Source organism: Oryx dammah, unplaced genomic scaffold, assembly GCF_014754425.2.
Source record: "Oryx dammah isolate SB20612 unplaced genomic scaffold, SCBI_Odam_1.1 HiC_scaffold_27, whole genome shotgun sequence".
Lineage (NCBI taxonomy): Eukaryota > Metazoa > Chordata > Mammalia > Artiodactyla > Bovidae > Oryx > Oryx dammah.
The window spans coordinates 124,213,871-124,235,396 of NW_024070211.1; positions in this window are offsets into that span (position 1 = coordinate 124,213,871).

Below are 21,526 nucleotides of genomic sequence, written 5' to 3' on the forward strand. Positions count from 1 at the left end.
TCTAAAAATGCAGAATTACCAATTGAAAGGTCACATACCTTAATTTAATGGGAAAAGTTTAAATCAATATTAATGTTTGCAGGTAATATGAAGCTATCAGGTAGCCAGTTCTTCTATTTTATTTTATTTTTCACATTTTTATTGGTGTATAGTTGCTTTGCAATGTTGTGTTAGTTTTTCCTGTACAACAAAGTGAATCTGGTATACATATGCATATACACTCTTTTTTTTCTTGAATTGCCTTCCCATTTAGGTCACCACAGAGCACTGAATATAATTCCCCATTCTATACAGTAGGTCCTCATTAGTTATCTATTTTATACATGGACTTCCCTGGTGGCTCAGAGGTTAAAGCGTCTGCCTGGAATGTGGGAGACCTGGGTTCGATCCCAGGGTCAGGAAGTTCCCCTGGAGAAGGAAATGGCAACCCACTCCAGTACTCTTGCCTGGAAAATCCCATGGAGGGAGGAGCCTGGTAGGCTACAGTCTATGGGGTCACAAAGAGTCAGACACGGGGGTCACAAAGAGTCGGACATGACTGAGTGACTTCACTATCAATAGTGTCTATATGTCAATCCCAATCTCCCAATTCATCTCCCAATTCACCACCCCCTCTTTCCCCTTTGGTATCCATATATCGGGGGAGTGTGTAATTTCCTCAGTCCTGTCTCATCACAACAAAAATTTGAAGCGACAGACCAGTGTTACAGCCCTTGGACAAACCACTGTTACAGCCATCAGACAGAACACTGCTACAGCTCCGTGTTACAGCTCCATTTTATTTAGAAAATAAAGGAAAATACAACCTTGAGGCATGAGGGCATGCGATCCAAATATGCGAAGACAAGAGAGAGACCCCTGGCCCTTTGGCTCCTCTTTTTATATGTTTTTTCTTCTCCCCCTGGGCCTGCCCTATGTAAACTGGGCTAAACAGGAGTGCTGTTTGTTTTACCTGAGGTCCTCACTCCAGTCCTTGGACCTTCCTTTGTTCTGTTTTCGCAGGCTGTTAGCCACCGCCATTCTGGACTCCTTTTTCCTATTCTAACTACATAACACATACATTTATTCTCATCTGTGTCTCTGCTTTCACTTTGAAAGTAGTATCATCTGTACCAATTTTTTTCTGATTCCACATATATGTGTTAATATATGACATTTATTTTTCTCTTTCTGGCTTACTTCACTCTGTATAACAGTCTCTAGGTCCATCCATATCTCTACAAATAACTCAGTTTATTTCCTTTTGATGGCTGGGTTATATTCATATATATATATATATATATATACTATATCTTCTTTATCCAGTCTTCTGTTGATGGGCTTTTAGGTTGCTTCCATGTCCTGGCTATTGTAAATAGTGCTACAGTGAACATTAGGGTTGCATATATCTTTTTAATTATTAAATTTATTTATTTTTAATTGAAGGATAATTGTTTTACAGTACTGTGCTAGTTTCTGCCAAACATTAGCATGAATCAGCATAGGTATAAATTTTTGAATTGTGAATTTTTCTGGGTATATGCCCACTAGTGGAGTCACTGTGTCATATGGTAGGTCTATTTTTAGTTTTTTTTTTAAGGAAACTCATTATTTTTTTCCTTAGTGGCTGTAACAATTCACATTCCCACTAACAGTGAAAGAAGTTTCCCTTTTCTTAATGCTGTTTCTGGCATTTATTGTTAGTTGATTTTGTGATGATAGCCTTTCTGACTGGTGTGTGGTGATATCTCACTGTAGTTTTGATTTGCATGTCTCTAATAATCAATGATGGAGAAGGCAATGGCTCCCCACTCCAGTACTCTGGCCTGGAAAATCCCATGGACGGAGGAGCCCGGTGGGCTGCAGTCTATGGGGTCGCTAAGAGTCGGACACGACTGAGCGACTTCACTTTCACTTTTCACTTTCATGCACTGGAGAAGGAAATGGCAACCCACTCCAGTGTTCTTGCCTGGAGAATCCCAGGGATGAGGGAGCCTAGTGGGCTGCCGTCTATGGGGTCACAGAGAGTCGGACACGACTGAAGTAACTTAACAGTAACAGTAATAATCAATGATGTTGTGCATCTTTTCATAATCAGTTATTTATGTAAATATTACAGAATTATTAATAATGTGATCATATATTATATAATTATATGTAATCTCATATTTTCTACAATATTTTATACTACAGATTTTTTTTTATCTCACAGTATGCTTTAGAATAGTTTAAGTATATGTTTCCTCTGCTCACTGACAGCTTAAATTTTTATTTTCTAAAAACTACATTTTATTTTTTGTCTAATTTTTATTTGTTGGAAGATTGAATTGATTTGTGCACTTTCTTTTTTGGCAGAAATGATGCTAAATAATTAAAATTTGAAAAGCTAAGTGACTTTCAGGGAAAAGTGTGAAGCCCATACAGTTAAAGAAAGGTATAAAGTTTAATTTAATATCCAGGTAAAGCATAATGCAGGTATGAAATTTTGAATTGTAGCTTGTTTTAGCTTAGTGCTAAAACATATATTGCATGTTTCACAAATTATTTCAAGTGTTTTAAGTTATAGCTTAAAACTATAACATTTTGTGCATTAATAAACTTTTATATTTAAAAGGGCATTAAATACCACTTGAAAAGTTAAGTAGAAATGTGAAGCCTACATATTTGTTGTTGTTTAGTCTTTAAGTCATGTCATAGAGTCTAAGTCTGACTCTTTTGGGACCCCATGAACTCTAGCCTGCCAGGCTCCTCTGTCCATGGGATTTCCCAGGCAAGAATGCTGGAGTGAGTTGTCATATCTTTCTCTAAGGTATCTTCCCAACCCAGAGATTAACCCAAGTCTCTTGCATTGGCGGGTAGATACTTTACTACTGAGCCACTAGGAAAGACCCCAAATATTTTGTAAAGACCTATTTTAGAATTCAGAAATAAGCATTAAAATTTAACAAAATGCTTTACAAAATGCAGCACAGTGACTTGTAAAGTTTAAAACATTATTTATAATAATAAATTTTTATCTTCCACCTCTGGCATATATGTTTATAAGAATGTTCCTTAAGATGATCTGCTCTAGACATGTGTCTTTCTCTGGAAAAAAATAGTACTCAGAATTCCTGAAGTTTGAATATTTTGGGGGGATTATAAAACAAATGTATGTTGTTTTAGATACCATTTAGTAACTTAGAAGACACACCTAAAGTATTCTACAAATATCAAGATATAGCCATACATATTTTCTTCTATATATCAATATTGTACTTATAAATATTATGCTGAGGATTTTTAAAAATATATATGTATTTAATACATAAGTATATATATTCATAGTAATATAGTCAATTGAGTGTTTAGTTTTTAAGGTGAAGGTTAAAAATTTGCTGATAAAATTATCACTGTGCATATATACATGTGTATTGATTTGTATATATTTATTTAAAAATACATTATATAAGCTATTAAAATAATATCAATACTTTGATTCTCCAGATATCTTTTGTATTTTTTACTTTATGTATCAGAAATACAATATAAATGCTTAAAATCCCAAATCCTTTTGCAAAATATAAGCAGGTTTATTTTTATTTTTAATTGGAAAGTATTTGCTTTATAATGAACTGTTGGCTTCTGCCATACAACTGCCATCCAACAGGCTCCTTCCTGTTGAGCCTCCCTCCCCCACCATCCCACCACTTTGGGTGGTCACAAAGTGTGGGCTGGACTCCCTTGGTTATATAGCATCTTCCCACTAGCTATCTATTGATTTTCAACAAATCCCTCATTAAATTCCCCAGTGAAATAAGGTAGTAAAGTAGATCAAAATGATCAGTTCTTATAATTATTCAGCTTAAATCATTTGTTAAGTCAAACACGTATTAGTTTTTCTGTTCATAGATCAAGAATGGGCAAACTTTGGATCATGAGTCAAGACCAACCTGCCAACTGTTTGGGTAAATAAAATCTTATTAAAGCACACCCATACCGGTTTGTTTCTGTATTGCCTATGAGTACTCTTCCCACGACAATAACAGAGTTGAGGAGTTGCGACAAATACCATATGGCCCATAAAGTCTAAATGCTTACTATTTTTACAGAGCTTGCCAGCCTCTGCTATAGATGATTATCATACAGGGTTGTAAGGTTTGTCTGGTTTTTAGGTTATTAGCAAGCCAATTATATATGTTCACTGCTGTTTCTTATACTCAGTATACACATTCATATACATAGTCACACAGTCACAAGAACACAAACATGCTCTCTAAATTTTTTCCTTAATACTCAAATTGTGCAGACATATAACTGTTTCATTATAATAATAAGCATTATCACTTCAGTTCAGTTCAGTCATTCAGTCGTGTCCTACTCTTTGCGACCCCATGAACTGCAGCATGCCAGGCCTCGCTCTCCATCACCAGCTCCCAGAACTTACTCAAGCTCATGTCCATTGAGTTGGTGATGCCATCCAACAATCTCATCCTCTGTCATTCCCTTCTCCTCCCACCTTCAATCTTTCCTGGCATCATGGTCTTTTCCAATGAGTTAGTTCTTTGCATCAAGTGGCCAAAGTATTGGAGTTTCAGCTTCAGCATCAGTACTTCCAATGAATGAATATTCATGACTGATTTCCTTTAGGATAGACTGGTTGGATCTTCTTGCTGTCCAAGGGACTCTCAAGAGTCTTCTCCAATACTGCAGTTCAAAGCATCAATTCTTCAGTGCTCAGCTTTCTTTATAGTCCAACTCTCACATCCATACATGACCACTGGAAAAATAATCATTATCACAAGTTCTCCCTAAAATTGGAGATACTCTTTCCCCATAAAATTGATTAAATATACTGAAGATCATTGTACTATGTAAATTTCTAAAAGAATAAGAAATGTAGAAATAGTGTTTACTGCAAAAAATCTCTGAAATGTGTCTGCATATGCAAAGGAAACTTTCATTGTGTCAAATGTTACTAGTACTTTCTTTACAATGTAATTCTTTTCTCAGTGTTATTTTTTCCTAAGTGCATTTAAATTAGAAAATAATAAAATACTGGATTTGCAAATGAATTTCTCAACGCTAGGCATTAAGGTGTTACAAATTTCCAGTAAAAAAATCTGCTTTTGCATTTGTTGGATGTTCTATTTTAAGGATGGCATACTATAGAGCTGGCAAATTATGACCACAATTAAATGTTAAATGTTTTGGATTTAGCCAAGCCCATCTCTTATATAAAATCAAAATCACTGATGAGGGAAAGACACATTAGCATCAGCTTACTGCATACTAATGTCATACTCTTCATTCCTTTATATTGTCAGTAACCTCATGTAGTAATTTACTTTCTATATTGTTCAAATATAAAATCATTTATTGCTCAATTTATTAGTGAATTGACTCAAGACCAAATGGTAACAATTTGTTTTCATGTTTTATAAACCTGTCGTGTGTGTGCATGTGTTACTCACTCAGTCATGTCCAACTCTGTGACCCCATGAACTGTAGCCTGCCAGGCTCCTCTGTCTATGGGAATCTCCAAGCAAGAGTTATTGGAGTTAGCTGTCATTCCCTTCTCTAGGGGATCTTCCCAGCTCAGGGATCGAACCTGGGTTTCCTGTGTTTCCTGCATTGCAGGCGATTCTTTACCATCTGAGCCACCAGGGAAGCCCTGGTCATACATATATATGTATATATATATACATATATATATATATACACACACACACACGTGCATATTTTCTGGGTATATGAGTATCATGATTTTCTAGATATGTAGTCTACTATCAATGTCCTTTTTAAAATTTTACTGTGATTTATAGAGCACAATATTATATGCATTGTAGTATCATGATTATATTAGAAATAAAATAGCCAAATTTAATATATCTAAATCTGTATGGAATGTCAGCCTCTAAGTTAGTTAATATTTAATAATAAAAATTTGCAAAATATGACAAAGGTATAGAGAAAAATGAACCCTAGTTAGTAGGAATATAAATTGGCACAGCCACTATGGAAAACAGTATGGATGTTCCTCAAAAAGCTAAAAGTAGAACTATCTATTATATGTTTTAGCAATTCCCCTCCTGAACACACATCCAAAGAAAATAAAAACACTCCTTCAGAAAGATACATGCATCCCAGTGTTCTAGCAGCACTATTTATAATAGTCAAAATATTGAAGAAACCTAGTGTCTACCAAAAGATAAATGAATAAAGAATATGTGACATGCATATGCAATGAAACATTATTTAGATATAAAAAGAATGAAATTCTGTCATTTGTAGCAATGTGGATGGACCAACACAATATTATCCTTAATGAAATATCAGACAGAAAAAGACAAATACTATGTGATTTTACATATGTGGAATCTAAAAAAATGAAACAAATGAATGTATATAGCTTAATATTGGGTTGGCCAAAAAGCTCATTCAAATTTTTCCATAACATTTTATGGAAAAACCCAAATGAACTTTTTGGTCAGCCCAATTGAGACAGATTCACACATATAAAGATCAAACTAGCGGTTACAAGTTGAGAGAGAGAAGGGAGGCCAAGCAAGATAGGGATAGAAAATTAAGAGGCACAAATTACTATGTATAAGCTAAATAAGCTATGAGGGTATATGTTATATAGTACAAGAAATATAGCTAAAATTTTCTAACAACTTTAAATGGAGTATAATCTAAAAAAAAATATTGAATCACTACATTATACCCCTGAAACTATATTGAAAATCAACTATGCTTCAATTAAAAAAAAATTATAACATGGCAGTCAAAATAATCATCTTAGGAATTTGCATTCTAGCTTTGCAGAGTAATTCAGCATAGAATTACAAAAAAGCATTACAAACAGATTGCTATTCTTTTAGAAGAGATGAGGAGCCCTCTTACACTGTTGCTGGGAATGTAAATTGGCAAAACCACTATGCAGAACAGTAAGGAGTTTCCTTAAAAAACTAAAAATAGAGGTACTTTATGATCTGGCATTCTCACTCCTGGGCATATATCCAAAGAAAACCATAATTCAAAAGGGTTCAATGCAGCCCAATGTTCATTACAGTGCTATTTACAATAGCCACGCATAAAGGCAACCAAAATGCCCATCAACAGAAGAATAGATAAAGAAGGTGTGGTACATATAGCCAATGGAATATTACTCCACCATAAAAAGAACAAAATAATCCCTTCCCTCTTCATACTTCTAGTTCAGATGAAGGAAAAAGCACAGTGGAGGCACCTCCTTGGCAGTCCAGTGGTTAAGTCCTTGCACTTGCACTGCCAGAAATGCAGGTTCCATCCCTGGTTATGGAACTAAGGCTAGCCAAAAACAAAACAAACAAAAAAACACATTTAAAATAAATAAATTTATATTAAAAATAAATTTTGAACCTCTCAAAAAAAAAAAAAAAAACCGTGGAATGAATTTTAATGAATTTTTTTCTTTCTCTTTTCTGACAGCTCTCTGTCAGATTTGACCTTGGGATATAAAGAGGGAAAGTCTAGAACAATACTCTTTAGGAAACGTTGTAGGCAACAGCGAGTAAAGCTTTCAGTTGCAAGGAACAAAGGGAATATAATTTCTAGCAGCATCATACAAAATCAAGACAAGACATGGTTCCACTTTCTGGAAGTGGGTCTGTCGATATTCTAAAATAATTTTTTTCTAGGAAAAAAGAGATAAAACTATATTAATATGCAAAAACTAAGAAAAATATTGTTGATTATGAGGCCATTACTCTGACTATATTGGAGGCTGTTTTGTTTCTGTTTTCCAGAAAATGCAAGCAGCATTGATCTTTTTATATTTAGTATCATTGGTGTATTAATAAATAGAAACAAATAAGTAATAAAAATAGTAACATGTTTAAAATGAAACACTAATGTTTATACCAAGCAACTCACCTTGCCAATAATATATGTGATGACTAATATAAATATTTAGTCATATAAACTGCATGTTTCTATTATTGTGAGGTAAACATCAGTGAAGTGGGATGAAAGACCCAGAAGTCTGAGAGTCAACTGACAGGGAATAACATCCAAAATCATATTATTGTTGGGTTTTATCACCGAGTGAGCCAAAAGTTTCATTTAGTTTATTCTGTATGGTGGCGCTAGTAGTGCTTAGTTGTCTTTCAGTTCAGTTCAGTTCAATCACTCAGAAATGTCCAACTATTTGTGACCCCATGGACTGCAGCACACCAGGCTTCCCTGTCCATCACCAGCTCCTGGAGTTTGCTCAAACTCATGTCCACCAAGTCAGTGATGCCATCCATCCATCTCATTCTCTGTCATCCCCTTCTCTTCCTGCCTTCAATCTTTCCCAGCATCAGGGTCTTTTCCAATAAGCCAGTTCTTCACATCAGGCGGCCAAAATATTGGAGCTTCAGCTTCAACACCAGTCCTCCCACTGAATATTCAGGACTGATTTCCTTTAGGATTGACTGGTTTGATTTCTTTGCAGTTCAAGGGACTCTCAAGATCTTCTCCAACACCACAGTTCAAAAGCATCAATTCTTTGGTGTTCATCTTTTTTTATAGTCCAGCTCTCTCATCCATACATGACTACTGGAAAAATCATAGCTTTTGATGGACCTTTGCTGGCAAAGTAATATCTCTGCTTTTCAATATGCTGTCCAGGTTGGTCATAGCTTTTCTTCCAAGGAGCAAGGGTCTTTTAATTTCATGGTTGCAGGCACCATCTGCAGTGATTTTGGAGCCCAAAAAAATAAAGTTTGTTACTGTTTCCACTGCTTCCCCATCTATTTGCCATGAAGTGATGGAACTGAATACCATGATCTTAGTTTTCTGAATGTTGAGCTTTAAGCCAACTTGTTCACTCTCCTCTTTCACTTTCATCAAGAGGCTCTTTAGTTCTTCACTTTCTACCATAAGGGTGGTGTCATCTGCATATCTGAGGTTATTAATATTTCTCCCAGTAATCTTGATTCCAGCTTGTGCTTCATCCAGCCTGGCATGTCACATGATGTACTCTGCCTCTAAGTTAAATAAGCAGATTGACAATATACAGCCTTGACGTACTCCTTTTCCAATTTGGAACCAGTCTGTTGTTCCATGTCCAGTTCTTAACTGTTGCTTCTTGACCTGCACACAGATTTCTCAGGAGGTAGGTCAGGTGGTCTGTTATTCCCATCTCTCCAAAAATTTACCATGCTTTGTTTTCCTCTAGAGGAAAACAATAGTTGTTTTTAACTTCATTGAAAACAATTTTGTTGGAATGTATTGTGATAGCTGTCATATCAGCATGCATTTTTAAAAAGTGATCAAAATTGGTAAATTTTTGTGTAAGCATTTTACTACTGAAGACAGAAGGGAAAAAAGCAACATTTTAAGTGTCACTATTTTAATTAAGAAATGCAAACTGAAATGCAAAAAAAAAGAAAAGATTTGTTCCATATATGGAGAAGGTGTAAAAAATGTTTTGCAAAGTTTCATGATGGAGATTTCTTGCTGGGTGACATTCCAAGGAGGGGTAGATCAGTTGAAATCAATAGCAATCAAAGCAGGACTTTAAGAACAATTAATATTATACCATGTGGGAGATAGCTGACATACTCAAAATATCTACATCAAGCACTGAAAATCATTTGCACCAGCTTGGTTAAATTAATCACTTTGTTTGGGTCCACAAAAGTTAAGTGAAAAAAAGCTCTTTGACTATATTTCTTCATGTGATTCTCTATTGAAACATAAGGAAAATGTTCTGTTTTTAAAACAAATTGTGAAGGGTGACTAAGATTGGATACTGTATAATAATGTGGAGCAGAAGAGATTGTGCAGCAAGCAAAATGAGCCACCAACAACCATACAAAGGTCAGTCTTCATCCAAAAAAGGTGATGTGTTGCATATGGTGGGATTGGGAGGAAGTCCCATATTATTAGCTCCTTCTAGAAAACCAAATGATTAATTCCAACAAGTACTGCTCCCACTTAGACCAACTGCAAACAGCACTCAGTGAAAAGTGTCTGAAATTAGTTGACAAGAAACACATAAACTTTCATCAGGATACCGTAAGACTGCATGTTTCTTTGATGACCAGGCAAAAACTGTTCCAGCTTGGCTGGTAAGTTCTGGTTCATCCACAATATTCACCAGACATTGCATCTTTGGATGTTCATTTCTTTTGGTGTTTACAAAATTCTTTTAATAGAAAAAAAAATTAATTTTCTGGAAAACTATAAAATGCACCTGAAATGGTTCTCTGCTCAAAAAGATAAAAAAAAAAAACTCTGGAAAGGTAGAATTATGAAGCTGCCTGAAAAATGTCAGAAGGTAATGGAACAAAACAGTGAATATGTAGTTCAATAAAGTTCTTGGTGAAAATGAAAAATATGTCTTTTACTTAAAAAAATAAAGGAACTTTTGGCCCAACACAATTTGTTTCCATGTGCATTTTAGCCAGTAAGTTATTCATAGAGAAGAATTACTTGTTTTTTGTTTTTATTTTTAAATCATTATAGGACACTCTGGTAGCTCCTATGAGAATGCAAAAATTAATGTATAAGATTAGTTTTCAGTTTCCTTGTGTTTATAATTTATTTGGGGAAATAAAGATAGCCAATATGAAAAGACCTATAACAAAACTGTGAAATGCTAGTTTCTGAATGGTGAAATCAGAAATTCTGGGAAAACTGTGTGTGAGTTGGCTGTTGAAAATTTGATAGAGTTTAAATTAACAGAAGGTAGAATGTTTCTGGAAAAAGAAACAACAAATTATTGTTAGCCACCTTATACTAGATTTTGCCTAAATTGAGAGGGTGTTAATTTAGTAATGTAGTAAAAACTTCCAGGGGAAAATTAAAGGGGCTAAGCAAAGATAATTTTTATTCTCATTGAATGTAAGTTTATGAAGTGAGTGAAACTATGTAGTTTACTTTCTCATTTATCATTTTATTTAACCATCTGGTGTGCTGCATTCCATGGGGTCGCAAAGAGTTGGACATGACTGAGCGACTGAACTGAACTGAACTGAAGAACTTTTTAAAGCAATTTTAATGGTATGTGCATCTGCCTAACTCTACAGGTCTATTTCCCAGCATCCTCCACTTTCTTCCATGCTAATCTCCCAAAAGTCCCCAAACATACTTTGTTCTCCCTCGCTTTGCTTTTGTTCTTCCTAGCTTTGCTTTTGTTTAGGTTATTTTCTTCTTTTAGCCTCTATTGGTCCCACAAAGATGAAACTTTTCTCTGACCCTTTCCCTTCTCAGATGCTAAAGTATATGGGGTTCTTTACCTCTATATGCTTGAAACACTTTAACGTACACTTTAAATATAGGATCGTTTGCACCCTTGTAATTATTGGTTATGCTCAATAAGAAAGGCAGATTTTTGTCTTCTGCACTGCTCTATGCCCAACACCTGAAAGGGTACTTAAACACAGAAATTTATCAAAATTCTATATGTCTTGATTGATGAATATGATATTTTTGAGGGAGTATTTTTAATCTCTGAAAAGCTAGAAACTGCCATGCAGTACGACAGGTTTGGGATTTGCCTCACAAACATCAGTAAATTGCTGTTAGGGGGATGAATGATTAGAAAGATAAAGAGCTAACTTGAATCACTCGAAAGTACAAAACTACCATTTTGATGGAAAGATCACTAGAGTGAGAGTTTAACTGTCAGTTCTAGTATTATTCGGACTCAAAATTGCTGAGTTACACTCATCAAGTCAGTGAAGTTATTTGGACATCAGTGTTCTCATTTGTTAAATTAAGGAACTGGACATTGTACAACTACGTTACTTGTTAGGAGCTATTTTTACACGTTGACCCAATACATTCCTTAGCAAAACCTTTACTTCAAAGGTTGCTTCTTTGCTCCACAAACACGTAATTTAACACCTAATTGTCTCCACATTATAGGAAATGAGAAAACTGTCATGGAAAGGTCATTGAGGAGAATTTATTCAGCACAGCATGGCAGTTTCTGGCTTTCAAGTGCTGCCTGGGATATAATCACTTGTCTAGTAGCTGAGAGGCCCTTCTAAACTTGAGTAGATTTTCCTGACCTATTTAAAACTCACTTAAATTTCTGGCATCTTTTTTGGAACATGGGGACTTAATTTGACATATGTAAATGAGATCTCCTTCACCTGGGTAGTTGCTCTTGCATAACTGTTGGTTTAATAGGCATGGCTTTGAACATTTCTTTTGTTTATGTAGAATGCTGAATATAAAAGATAATCTCTTCTATCAAGGACCTAACATTTTAAAGTCCTGTCTACACTAGATCATTACTATAAAGAACAGATATTTATTAGTCTCAGCTCTGAGTTCCACTTTGGGGTGTATAGAAATTTCTTTACAGAAAATTAAAATTATGCTTGAAGAAATTTTCCAATCCAAACAATGTAACATTTTAAAGTGTTTTAGCATAAATGTCAGAGAAGGCAATGGCACCCCACTCCAGTACTCTTGCCTGGAAAATCCCATGGGCAGAGGAGCCTTGGTGGGCTGCAGTCCATGGGGTCTCGAAAAGTCGGACACGACTGAGCAACTTCACTTTCAGTTTTCACTTTCATGCATTGGAGATGGAAATGGCAGCCCACTCCAGTATTCTTGCCTGGAGAATCCCAGGGACGGGGAAGCCTGGTAGGCTGCCGTCTATGGGGTCGCACAGAGTTGGACATGAATGAAGTGACTTAGCAGCAGCATAAATGTTAGTGGTCAGATTGTTGTTGTTTTTCAGTCGCCAAGTAATAGCCAACTCTTTGTGACCCCATGGACTGCAGCACACCAGTCTTCCGTCCTTCACTATCTCCTAGAATTTTTTCAAATTCATGTCAATTGAGTCAGTGGTGCTATCTAACCATCTATTTCATCCTCTGCCGCCCCTTTCTCCCTTTGCCTTCAATCTTTCCCAGTATTAGGGTCTTTTACGATGCATTAGCTCTTCACATCAGTGGTCTGATAAGCAGTTACTAATTTGTAGAATTCAAAAGTCACTAACATATATTTAAAATGGATAACCAACAAGGACCAACTGTACGGCACATGGAACTCTGCTCAGTGTTAGGCGGCAGCCTGCATGGGAGGGGAGTTTTGGGGAGGACGGATACATTTATATGTATGGCTGAGTCCCATCACTGTTCCCCTGAAACTGTTACATCAATGTTAATCAGCTATACTCCAGTACAAAATAAAACAATAAAAATAAAGTGCATGGACACAGTTCAGTATTGTGAGAAGTCCAGAGATGCATATAATCCACAGCGTGTGTGTGTGCTCAGTCATGCAGTCATTTCCAACTCTTTACAACCCAATGGCCCGTATCCCCAGGCTCCTTTGTTCACAGAATTTTCCAGTCACGAGTACTGGAGTAGGTTGCCATTCCTACTCCAAGGGGTCTCCCCGACCCATGGATCGAACCCATGTCTGTCTCTTGCATCTCCGGCACTGGCAGGCAGATTCTTCACCACTGCACCACCTGGGAAACCCATATAATCCACACCAAACAATTATCTATGTTCATATTTTTTAGATATGTATAGATGCTGTTTTTAAATGGTAAAATACATAATTATTAATATTAAATCTTTAATAGATCTTGTCATGTAATATTTTCTCAAATAGTATATGCTAAGAGTAAAAGCCTCACTTGGAGTACACAAATGTTTGTTATTGCTAGATAGTCCTTACTTTATTTTAAAGTATTGCATTCATGAGAAAAGTTAATAAATAATGAGGATATTTTGCTATGGTCATAATTATATACATGTTATTATATATCAGAGAAAGATAGAATTACAGATTAAGATATATTGCAGTAAAGTGTTATCAAAATAAGAGCAATATAATATTCAGGCATACATACCTCTGAGATTTTGTGGATTTTGTTACAGAGTACTTCAATAAAGTGAATATCGCAATAAAGCAATTTAAAAATTACTTTGGTTTCCCAATGCATATAAAAATTATGTTCACACTATATTATAGTCTGTTAAGTACATGATAACATTCTGCCCAAAAAAGCAATGTATATATCTTCACTAAAAATATTTTATTGCTTAAAATTTCTAGCGATTAGTCTGATCCTTCAGTGAGTCATAATCTTTTGCTGGCACAGGTTTTGAAAATTACAAGAATTACAAAGACAGGAAGTGAGCAAGTGCTGTTAGAATAACTGAACCAATAAACTTGTCTGATGCAAAGATGCCCCAAACCTTCAATCTGTAAGAAGCACAACATCTACAAAGTGAAAAATAACAAAGTAAAATGAGGTATGCCTGTATTACTACTTGATATTATTTTCACAATTCATATTTCAAAAATATTTCTAAAATAAGGATGTTATAAAATCATAGTATATGATAGCCTATTTTCTAATATCTAATGTAAAAGCAGTTATTAGCTTGTTCCTTTTAAAGCAGTCATTTATTTGCTCATTTATTTTAAATTTGCTTGTGTCCAAAATGTCAGGATACAGTGATGAGTCTCAGGAATAGAAACTATAACAATGTCTGCTATATAGAGTAATCTAATCTTAAAATAATTATACCATGTAATATGGACAGCCAACACCTTACAGTAAATGAAGTGCTGTCACCTTGACTTTACCAAGATGAAGAAATGAGATCTGGGTGCATGTAAAAGAAAGCCAGACATTTGCTTTGATTTTTGTTGTTGTGTCACTATACCATGTTAGTTTATGGCCCCTTGTCAATTTTTCTTGTTTTGATACATATGAACACCAAATGCCTTAAATCCCTAAAATGTCATTTTAAAATATACAAGTACAGTACACAAGCTGTCATTTGATAAATGCATTGTGAACACAGAGCCAGGAACATAACATCTTTCACCATCCCATTTTCTTCACTGCTGATTCTAGGTCCCCTCAGGCAGTAAAAGACTCTAGAGATTCCTTAATGGAATACAACTTTAGGTCACAACTTTATTAGCTTAAACAAAGAACATGGAAATTGTCCCCGGATGGATTCACCAAGGCACTAGGCAGCAATGATACCTAATTCCCTCAAGTGACTGTTTGATGTCTCTTTTAAGATGAAATTGCCTTGTACACAGGGAAATGGGCTATCAGTCCTATCTTACAGCTCTACCCTTGGGAGAGAAGCAGCTATAGTATAGTGGCACTTTCTGTAGAGGATTTTCAAACTTAAGAGAAGTGAATTCTGTTTCTTTTTCGGTACTTGTAAGATTGTAAAAGCATAATAATTTACTGTTCTTTCATAAATTAAAAAATTTCTGCTTTTTCTATTTATTTTTCAATTATTCAGTCTTCAATGCACAAAGCAATCACATAACATAGTTGTGCGTTGGCAAACATGTTCTTTCTTACATTCTTCATGACTTCTCTAGAATTTGATTTTTAAATTGATTCATTTATGTCCAAATTCAATTTGTTCAGATTTGCCTTATTTACCAATCAAGCTCTCCTTAGATTCCCAGTGTGGTATTTTACCAAAGTTTTATGAAAATTTTGAAAATATAGTCTCCCGCTGCCAAGTCTTGTTTTATTCTTGTTGTTTTGTTTCATTTTCAAAATCTCTTCCTCACTCTTCTACTTGGATGAGGATATTATGGATTCATGGATCATTTTGAGTAGCTACAAGTACATTCTTATCATTTGAGCATAGTTAGTGTTTAGAGGGGGTGTTCAGACCAGGAGGGGTGAGATTATAGACTATTTTTGTGATAAACTAATAATCTTGGGCTTCCTTGGTGGCTCAGATGGTAAAGAATCTATCTGCAATTTAGGAGACCTGGGTTCTATCCCTGGGTCCCAGAGAAGGGAATGACAACCCACTCCAGTACTCTTGCCTGGAGAATTCTATGGACAAAGTAGCCTGGCAGACTATAGTCCATGGGGTCACAAAGAGTCAGATACAGTTGAGCGACTAACACAAACAAACAACGATCTTGAAAATGTATTCTAAATCTTGAAATGTATTCTAAATATTTTGAGTAATTAAAAACATTACTGCAGTGAATAATTAAGATTTGCAGTTAAGAAAATGTGCTGTCAACATTGCTAATACTGTGTTAGGAAGAACAAGAGAGAGATTATAAAACCAATTAATCCATGAGAGAAGTAGAAAAATGGCCATCACAAGTAGGGACTGAAAGGAGGAAGTTGAGTGGGAAAATGTTGCATAGGTTGGATATACAAAATCCTATTTAAAGGAGTAAGTGAAAAAGTAATAGATAGCATTACCCCTTGATTCTTGCTTAAACTCTTGGGCAGATTTTTTTGCATTTTCATTTAAAAATGTATTTTAGAGGATGAGAAAGATATTTGGATGAAAGAAGGTGATAAATTCTAGTTAGAGGATTTATACTTTATAGTCCTGTGGAACATACAAGTCTAAATATTTAGCAATCAACTAGATATATCTGTGTATTTCATGATAAATTCATTGCTGCTTCAACCTACAAAAAGTCACAGTGAAGATTATATAAGATAATTCAGCTTGATCCAAAGAAAGTGTATGTGTGCCTGCTCTGTGGTACACATCAAAAGAATACATGTGTTTTAGAAGAGCACATGCAAAGAGTTGACTCATTGGAAAAGACTTTGATGTTGGGAGGGATTGGGGGCAGGAGGAGAAGGGGATGACAGAGGATGAAATGGCTGAATGGCATCACTGACTCGATGGACGTGAGTCTGAGTGAACTCCGGGAGTTGGTGATGGACAGGGAGGGGGGCCTGGTGTGCTGCGATTCATGGGGTTGCAAAGAGTCAGACACGACTGAACAACTGAACTGAATTGAACTGAATGACTGAAAGTCATAGGAGTCCTCTGATCAGAGAGCCATAATTCTCAAATTTCAGGAGTTTCTGAACACCTGATGCTGATTATTCTAGCACCTCACTCACAACCATTGGGATGTCCCAAAACCATTGATAATGTAAAACCAAATGGAAAATGCTACACTGTAACATGTGATTGATTACCCATGTTTATTACATTCCTTATTTTCCAAATATATATATCACACACTAATGGGGTATTTGTTGCAGACAAGTATTTTTGTTCTTTTGTTATAGTCTTTGAATGAATAAAAGGAAGGGAACACACTGTGTTTTCCCAATGGTGCTCTATTTCCTTGGTCTTCCAGATATATCTATTTCTGAATTCAGCATTGGTGGCACACTTGAAGGAAACAGCTCCCATCTTGTCAGTATGCCTCTTATGAGAAAAATATGTTTAAATTAGAGTTGGAAACATTTCTTATGGCTTGTTATTTTTATTAATTTCTAAGATTTATGATTAGAATGTTAAGCTGGATGTTAATAAAAATTAGATCCTTAACATGTACCACACTTGAAATATGTAAATCATGAATCAACACTAAAATTATTGATATCAAAATGATCTTAATATTATATATAGCAAGCTTCCCAGGTGGTGCTAGTGGTAAAGAATCCTCCTGCCATTGCAGGAGATGCAAGAGATGTGGGTTTGATCCCAGGATCAGGAATATCCTCTGGAGTAAGAAATGGCAACCTGCTCCAGTATTCCTGCCTGGAAAATTCCATGGGCAGAGGACCCTGGCAGGCTACAGTCCATGGGTTGCAAAGAGTCAGGCACATCTGAGTGACTGAGCACAAAAGAATATAGCAATAACAAACAAACGTATGATATTTCTCTTTCTCTCTTACTTGACTTAATGCCTTCAAGGTTCATCTATGTTGTCATAAATGGCAAGATTTTATTATATAAATAATATTATAATTTAATTCTCCATTTTTTCCTCAAGGACACTTAAGTAGTTTTCTTCTCTTCACTATTGTAAATAATGTTTTCAGTAAACATGGGGTTATATATGTCTTTAGTGTTTTTGCTTTCTTTGGGTAAATGCCCAGTAGAATTGCTGAATCATATGGTATTAATAGTTCTATTTTTTATTTTTTGGAGTAACTTCCATATTGCTTTTTACAGTGGCTGCACCAGATTACATTCCTCAAACAGTGCAAAAGGATTACTTTTCTTCATGTGCTTGCAAGTACTTATTTCTTGTCTTTTTGAAAATAGCCCTTCTATCTGATGTGAGATGATATCTCATTGTAGTTTTGATTTACATTTTCCTGATAATTAATGGTGTTGAGCTTCTTATTATGTAGCTAATGGTCATCTGTATGTCTTCTTTGTCTATTTAGATCTTCTCCTCTTTTATGTTAAAATCAGATTGCTTGTTGCTTTGCTATTGAGATTTTTTGAGTTTCTTAAGTATTTTGGATAGTAGCCCCTTATCAGATATATGATTTGCAAATACTTTCTCCTATTTTAGTAGATTACGTTTTAATTGTGTTGGTGGTTTCCTTTGCCATACAAAAGCTTTTTAGTTTTATATAGTGCCACTTGTTCATTTTTGCTTTTGTTGCTTTTGCTTTTGGAATCAGATTCAAAAAGTTATTGCCAAGACTTATGTTAAGGAGTTTGCTTAACTTATGTCTGTGTTCTCTTCCAAGAGTTTTATGACTAAAGGTCTTACATTCAACCCTTTAACCCATTTTGAGTTAATTTTGCATGTGGTTTAAAATATGGACTTTTTTTTTTTCTCTTGCGTATGGCTGTCTAATTTTCCTAACGTAATTTTTGTTAAGAGACTGTCCTTTTCCCATTGAATATTTTGGCTGCTTTTTCATGAATTAATTGACCATATATCTGTGTATCTATATCTGGTTCTTTATTCTGTTCCATTTATCTGTGTCTCTGATTTTGTGCCATACTGTTTCCATTACTTTAGCTTTGTTTGAAATCAGGGCTTCTGGTGCCTCTAGCTTTTTTTTTTTTTTTTTCCTCTGTCAATTTTACTTTGGATATTCAGGATCTTTTGAAGTTCTACACAAATTTTAGGATTGTTTCTTCCATTTCTGTGGAAAATGACATTGATTTTTTGATAGGGATTGCATTGAACCTATAGATTGCTTTGGGTAGTATGGACATTTTTAACAATATTTATTCTTCCTATCCATAAGACTGGAATATCCTTACATTTATTTGTGCATTCTTCAATTTCTCTCATTAATGTCCACTGTCATTTGTCCCTAGGTATTTTTTTAAATTATTTTTTTATTTCTTCTTTGACCCATTAGTTGTTCAATAATGTGTTAATTTCCACATATTTGTGAATTTTGTAGTTTTCTTCATGCAATTAATTTTTTGTTCATACCAGTGTGGTTGGAAATTATACTTGATTTCAATCTTCTTAAATTTATTAAGAATTATAATTTGTGGCCTACCATGTGATCTATCTTGGAAAATGTTTTATGTGCATTAAAGAATTTATATTCTGCTGCTTTTAGATGGAATGCCATTTAAGTTTCTAAGTTGTCTGGTCTAATATGTCGTTTCAGGCCTGTGTTTCCTTATTGATTTTCTATCTGCATGATGTATGTAGGATATTAAAGGTACCCTACTCTTCTTCTGTTGCTATTTATGTCTCCCTTTTGGTCTGTTGATATTTGCTTTATGTATTTAGATACTCCAATGTTTGACAAATAAAAATTTACAAATTTTATGTCCTCTTCTTGGATTAACCCCTCTATCATTACGTAACACTCATCCTTATCTCTTATTACATTTTTGTTTTAAAGTCTGTTTTTTCTGATATAAATATAGCTACTCCAGATTTCTTTTGATTTACATTTACATGGAATATCTTTTTTTCATCTCTTTATTTTCAGTTTACATGGGTCCTTACATCTAAAGTGAGTCTCTTGCAGGCAACATGTAAATGTGTCTTATTGTTTTAATCCATTCAACTCTTCTATGTCTTTTGATTGGAGAGTTCAAGCCACTTACTTTTAAGGTAATTATTGGTAGGTTTGCACTTTATTTTCATTTTGCTAAACGTTTTCTGGCTGTTTTATAATTTCTCTGTGTTCTTCCCTATGCTCTTGCTCTCTTTGTGGTCTGATGACTTTCTTTGGTGTTATGCTTATATTTCTTTCTTTTCATCCTTTGTGCATTTACTATAGATTTTTGCTTTGTAGTTACCATAAGGCTTTCATATAATTATTTATATCTATAACAGTCTATTTATGTTAATAACAACATGATTTTTTATCATTTCTAAGGCTCAACATTTTTCCACTCTTTTGTTTTTCAGATTGGGTGTCATGTTTTACATCTTTTTATTTGTATATCCTTACTAATTTTTGTAATGACAGCTACATTTTACTAATTTTTCTTTTAAGGCTTTCATTCTAGCTTCATAAGTGATTAATCCATTGCTTTTAATATGTTTTCCTTTTTGTGAAATTTACTCTTTCCTGTATTATACATAGTTAGTAACAAAAAATATTTTCCTTATATTTTTAAAAGCATTATCCATAATTTAAAAAATTGTAAAAATGCAAAAGTCTATTAAACTAGGTGAGCACATTTCTGAGATTTATGGTTCTCTACATAGCCTGTGAATAAGAAAGATTCATATAAATTGCTTTGCAAATATTACATTAAAATATAAAGAACATAACACACTTTATGTTCTTACAGGTATATTTACTTATAAAATATAAGATACTTTTATTTTAAATGTAAATGACTTCTTTTCCCCCTTTCAATATTTTGTTTTTGATGAACTCTTGAAAATGTTTGACAGACGTGTTTGGCAAGTTCTTGCAGTGTGTAAACAGGATATCCCCTCACTTTATGGCTATTTCTTTTCAAATTCATAGTGGTCTATAACTCAAAAACCAAGCAGAAATTAGATGTATCTGGTTACATTCAATGCCACAGTGCAAATGGATTCTAAATAAAAATCTCGTCAAATGGGGGCAATTCATGTAATTATACTTAATGTAGATCCCATTTATTTTACAATTTCTACATTTTAAACAATTAAAGGGCTTGTCTTTGGATAGTCACTAAAATGTGAAGTGAGGCAGTCAAGCTTTATTTAAAAGTTTAGCTCAGTAAAGTTTATTAATCATTATAGGTGAGGAAAATATGGTGAGATATAAATATTTTTGATAGAAATACCAGAATAGCTTTTTGATGTACCTATAATAGTGAAAGAGAGAAGTTTATAGATCAGAATGTGACTCTGTGTTCATCCTTTTTTTGCTAGGTACAAGGGACTCACTGGTGAGCAATAACAATGAAAATGTCACACTTGCTGCTTTCTTGTACCCTGTAATTCATTGAGAGAGACAGATTTGCTAAAAATAATAATAGTTTTAATAATGTGTTTCTCAAACAGATTTGATACCAGGGCTCTAAGAGAAAGGACTAGCATATTATAGTATCTCAAAATGATCTAAGGTGTTGTTATAAAAAGACTTCTTTGAGCAAGGAATTCTTATCCTGCTAAGTCGGGTGAAAAGCAGGTTCAAAGGCATCTTAGACCCAGAGAAAGTTATATTCAAAGGCTATATTAGGAAGAGTAAGGGTTGAGGAATGGAGGAGGTGAAACAGATTAATATTTTCAAAACGAAGTGGCTCATCGTGTCCAACTCTTTGTAACCTCATGGACTCTACAGTCCATGGAATTCTCTAGGCCAGAATACTGGAGTACCCCTTTCCCTTCTCCAGGGGAACTTCCCAACCCAGGGATCAAA